A 6,333-nucleotide genomic window follows, 5' to 3' on the forward strand; every position below is an offset into this window, starting at 1 on the left:
CTCCAAACTTGTTTCTACTTTAAAGTTCTTGTTCTGAAAATATCTTCACACAGATCTTCACATGGAAAGTCCATTGTCATTCATGTTGTATTTGGAATTTTGCCTCTTCCAATGGGTCTTTGCTTATGACAATCAAAAGCAGCCCACTATCATCTCCGTATTACACTACCCAGTTTTATTTTATGACAGTACTAATTACTACCTGCTATTTCCTTTTTTTCATTCATTTTTCTATTTACTTCTTTCCATGCCCTACCCCCTAAAATTCCATTAGATACCCTGCCTGTCATATTTAGAATTGTAACTCCAGCACCTAAAACAGAGCCTGAGACATTATAAATACTCAATACATGCCAGTTGAGCATTGCCTAAACTTACACTGTTAGTTCCAGAGCCAATATTAAAATTCAGATGTCCATACACAAATTTTTTAGTACATTCTGACTTCTACATGAGCTTAACTCGGAATATAATAATTTTAATAAGTTACTACTTACTACATACACTGACCTCTATCTACCATCTCCTTTAAATTAAAGTTGCATTTATCTTTCAAAGCCTGTTTTACTTTCTCCATGGTACTTTTTTATCCCTAATCAAGTTTAATTACTCTTTTCTCAGTATTAGTATAACATCTTTATTATATTTCATTTTTGAAACTTAGCTTACCTTGTTTTTTATCTGACTCTCTACCTAGTCTCTAAGTTGTCTGGAGATAGGGATCATGTCTAATTTTTTCTGTTTCTCCCAGTGCCTATCAGACTGCCTTAAACACAGAAGTTTTTCAATAAACTCTTGCTGAATTAAATTATTTCTCGCCATTCAAAGATCTTGTTGATTTCCAGCGATATAGGGCAGTCATAATACAATAAAAATCACTCAATGAGGCAGAACAACCTGTATATTGACAATAATGATACTTCCAGGAAATATATTGGAGCGACTAAGATTCAAAATATTCCACACATTCTAGAATGAATTCCATGGAGGAATAAATTGCATCTCACTGACTCAGAACCTATAAATATTTTTCAAGTAATATCTGCACAGGATGTTGAATTCCAAACAACTTTTGAAAACCACTAATCACTCACATTCTTCCCCAAATGTCACACAGTGTAAAACTGATGGATCTTTTTGTGACCTGATGACATTTGTCTCCATTCCTGAAGACATTATAATGGAAATGTGGTCTTCTATCTTCCTGCTACAGTTGGTATAAATCCACTAGATACTTTTAAAAAAATATTTTGGGAACACACAGTCATGCAAACCAATGTCTGCCTGTCCCAGCAGGGGATAGTAAAAGACTTTACAAACACCAGATGGGATTTAACAGCTTTAGTAAAACATAAAATACTCCAAGAGTGCTAAGTCACTTCACGAACAGCTCAAAGAAAATATTTGATTTTCACTGTACATATTTTTCTTTCTTAAAAAATTCTAAAATTTTCCAATAAAAGTTTTATCACAGTCCTCTGACATTTAATTTCTCTTAAAATTAAATTATAATTATTTACCCTATGAATACTATTCATATTATTGTTTGTGGACATATTAACAACTTTCTAATTTTACAGCAAGACTGGAACATATGGAGTTCTAATAAGTACTCGCCTGATTTCAATATGTTAAATCCCGGCCTCACCAGAAATACAAACAGTCCAATGTGACTTTTTCTTTTTCTCATCTCTAACTTTAATCTTGTAACTATGCAGGTGTTGATATTCTAATAAATATTTTATAAAATAGTAATTGCTAATTATTTCATAAAATATGACCTAGAAACACATTACTTTCTTGGATTCAACAGAGAATATAAGATTGTGATCATAAAATAGTCAATTTCCTATTCGAAGTGAACAGAAGCACTAATAACTCTCCTCCCTAAAACAAAATCACTTATGCAATTGGATTTCATTGTGTGTTTTACTCAAATAACGAGCAACTGGGTTGGGGGTTTAAAAAAAGACAGAATGTCCACAAACGTTCTTTACTATTGTTTTGCTTAGATTAACATTGGAAGATGGTTCACTTTGCTTAACCAATTCTCAGTAAATGGTTGCATCCTAAAAGAAAGCAGTTGAAAATCAACCCAAGATTTAATGTTAGCTGCATTTCATACATTAAGTATATAATCCACAAACAAACAATAGGCAACTCAAAAAAAAAAAAAAAAGATATATTCAGGTGGCCCACACCATAGGGTACAGCCATGTCTGTGAACGAAGATGCTCTTTTCCACCCTCTGAATCACCCCACTTATCCCAGATAAGGAAACAATTCAGAGCAATAACAGGCTATAACATAAATCAGAGCAGCAGGAGTCAAATACCTGTTAGCTCATTTGATGACAGTCCCCAAACCAAGAGGTGAAGGTCATGGCTTTGCTCAAATGTGAGGTCAAGAAAAAGTCACTTATTTACAGACAGTATCTTTAATCTCAGAGAGTGAATGTCACAAAAGCAAATCTAATTATGTCACTCTCCTACTTAAAACTCTTCAATGGCTCCCCTTCGACCTAAGGAGAAAGTTCAGACTTCCTCAAATGCCATCCAGATCCCTTTAGGAGCCAGGCTTGCTTACTTCTCCAGTTTGTCTCTAAACATCCCCCCTCTCTGCCTTAGCAGGTGTGCAGTAACATGCAATTCCCCGAGAACACACTGATCCTTCAATGTAGCACGCCCTCCTCCTACTTTCTCCTGACTTGTTCCCATCCATACCCCAGGTCTACACTTAGAGGACAGCTCCTCCAAAACGTCGTAAGTCCCTAAAGTCTTCAGAGAGCAGAAAATCCTCCTGAAAGCTTCTCCCCCTGCCCTCCATCCACATCCCGTGGATCTCACTGTGTTCAAACTGCAGGGTGGTTTGTCTGTCTCTGCTACGGGCCTGTATTCTTTAATCATCACGAAAACTAATGAGGCCATATTATGCTATCATACAGATTTAGCAACCGAGACTTAGAGATCACTTACTTGAGGTCACTTAATTAGTGGCAGAAGAACTAAAATCTTACTTATACCTTCCTTTAACCATCACACTATTCAGCCATCCATTAACCCAAACATTATGAACTGTTACACTAAATGAGATCATATACAGAGAAAATATTTAGCATAAGATCTATAATGCATATTACATGCTCAATAAACATTAGCCATCATCATTATCAGTATTAGCGTTATTACTGTTTGGTCAGCTTAATCTCATTCAAGGCAAAACTTCAGGAATCCTGCCACACCTGAGATCCTTCTAAACAACGAGATCAATTATAGGCAGTAGTTTTCTCAAACTACTTCCCCTCCTTTCCTACCTCAGAAATCTTTAAGGCTAACCTGTATTATGCTTCCAAAACAGACAAAATGAGATTGCTCTCAAACAAAATCCCTTTTCACTTTCATCCACAAGCAATTATTTCTTGGTTACTGAGGGCTAAAGAGTCTAAAAGAGTATGTGTCTCACATCTTTGGTGTTGTTATTCTATCACTGTTTTAGATGATATGCATCTTGATCTTTCTGGCTTGACTTAGGCCCATTATATGTGAGGGCAAGGTGGAGTGGATTTTTACAAAACTTTATTTCTTTAGGGATGTGAAACTAAACCTTGTCCCAATGGCAGCAGCATCTATTTAAAGACAATCTGATTTTGTAGGAACTTAGATGGAAAACAATGAAAACAGGAACCGTCTGGTATTAAATATGTTTCCTGTAACCCAAGCTCAGTAAATTGAGTCTCTTGGTTTTGCTGTTGTTCCACCTCTGGGAGTCCTGTTTAAATCAACAGGGTTTTGTGAGTACAGATCAATGGCAGGATTTTTGGTTTCACAGAGAAACAAAGCTTTCCAGGAGAAAGAATCAGCCAGTGCACAGCGAGTACAGTGTCTTAGTTGCAAATACACTTCAGCGCTCTGAAGAATTGTGTTAGTTCATTGAGTCTGGGATTCGTTCCTCCACACTGAAAACTAAGTGCACAATTTAACATACTTGGCATTTTCTTTTTAAAGGTGATCCAAACTTTGAAATGCCTCTTGTATTACAGGTCCAAAGAGCCCTCATGAAAAAATAAAATAAAATCTTTGGTTGTTACCTTATTCACAGTAGTAGATTAAAGTTGCAGTTTATAACTTTCAATTTCCTGAGTAAATTTAACATATTTAGTCATAAAAAAAAGTCCCAATTTATAAATGACTATACAACTTTTTCAATCAGCTCCCATATTAGAGATTCAGCTCCTTGATTTAGAATTCAGAGTTTCATTTTAAATTTATAAGTAAAAGAGTAGAGAGCTAAAACTTGGAGAACAACACTAGACGTGCCTTTAAACAGAGCTCATAGGTACAGAAACTCTAGGTCTCGCATCATACACACAGGGCTGGATATGTGGGAAGGTAGGAAGCAAGAAAAGAAGAATTAAGCAGGTAATAGAATGGTAGTTGGAGAGAAGGGTGGAACAGAGAGGGAATCTGGAGGTATCGTCCTCATCTGTGAACGTCTATGTAAAAATTAAGAAATGCCTTCATTCCATATCTGATATCAATGCTATCAAGTTCTAGAGATAAAGCAGGAACTCTTCAGCCAACAAGGAATGAACTTCAAAGCCCTAGGCGCTCTGTCTTCATTGTCTAAGAGAATCTGTCACACAGAGCTCCAAAGTCTGCTAGAAGGTTTTGGAATATTCGTAGACCTCAAGGCCCTGGAAACCTCAGAAGAGACCACGGTCCTTCCTCAGTGTTGCCTCCTGCGTCCATTCCAGAATGGGGGAAAATGCCATCCTATCTCCATTCTACTCTCCTAGCTTCCATGTACAAAAAATGCTCCAGGCTTTCATAAACACAGGCCTAGCATCCTCACAGTTGAGCTCAAGAATCTTTACGCGCTTAGGGGCCATGCATTGCTCTCTGAGTGTCATTATTTTCTTTTTTGTGTCTGCTCTGCCAAGAACTTAAGACTCATGCTATCTCTCCCTAAATTCCATGAGTATAATCTATATTAATTAAACTATGAAAGGAAAAAATGAATTGGCCATGTTAATGGTTCAAATACAGTGATTAATGTGCATTCTCCTGAGCTTTCTGAGAAGAATGAGAGTAAAAAATTTTTAAATAAAAATGAAGAATTTCAGAATGCCTAAAGAGAAACTACATAAGTAAATAATCTTTTGTATCTATTTCAGCACTTGTTAACATGGACTCCTATGGCCCTTGATGCCTGAGAACCTTGGAAGTTTATGCAAATTTTGGACATATACACATATAAACATTTCATGTAGATAGGGCCCATGGCTTTTATAAGATTTTATTTTCTTTTATTTTATTTATTTATTTTTGTTGTTAGTTGCAGTTTGGTAAAGATACCTTTATTTACAAGGCCTTTGGAGAATTCATTCTTCTTTTTTTATTTCTTTTTTTTTACCTTTTTTTTAATCTTTATTTATTTATTTTTTTATGGTGACATTGATGAACGAAATCCAGTGAGTTTCGAGTGTACAACTTAACAGTAAGGCTTATATATACTGCTTGTGTGTTCACCTCTTATAGTTAGATTTCTTTCTGTCACCACATATTTGACCCCATTTACCTCATCTTAAGATTTTAAATAGGATAAATGGTTCCCCAAAAAGTTTTAGGGGAATTAAATTAATAAGAAGTTCAAGGTTTTTTATTCTATTTTTCAGCCCTTTAATACCAAAAAATTTTTTCAAGGTCGAGAACTTTGCATCTGAAGATAGAGATATAAGAGATATAGACGGAAGATTCTGATATATAGACATCAATACAATAGCAGCCATCTAGATTGGCTATTCTTTTCTACGTCCTGCTTTATAAAGGAGCCCCTATTTAACAAAGTACCCATCCTCTTCCAGGAGCTCTCTCCATACCTACAGACCTATTCGTAGTTCCACTGCCAGGTTCAGAGAGCTATTATAATGTGGACTCCTAATAATATCCAATATTTACTGAGAGTTCTCTATATATGTATTGTGTGAAGCACTTTTTCTCATTTAGTCTCCATAACAATCCCATTAGATTACTACTATTATTATTCCCATTTTATACATGAGACTTATAAAATTAAGTCCTTGCCCAAGGGTTTGCAGTGAAAAGCGATAGACCAAGGATTTAAACCCAGATAGTCGGACTCTGGAATCAGCACTCTGAATCAATATGATAAACTTCTCCAGAAAGAATTTTACAGCAATTTTACATGAAAGAAGTTAGAGATTAAAATAGTACTTTGATTTTTTTTTTAATCTGGCCTAATATTTTTGAACTGAGTGGGAACTTGGACATCATCCTATCATCCATCTTTACATGGCAAAAACTAGAGAGATTT

The sequence above is a fragment of the Pteropus vampyrus genome, unplaced genomic scaffold (assembly GCF_000151845.1).
Source record: "Pteropus vampyrus isolate Shadow unplaced genomic scaffold, Pvam_2.0 Scaffold9, whole genome shotgun sequence".
Lineage (NCBI taxonomy): Eukaryota > Metazoa > Chordata > Mammalia > Chiroptera > Pteropodidae > Pteropus > Pteropus vampyrus.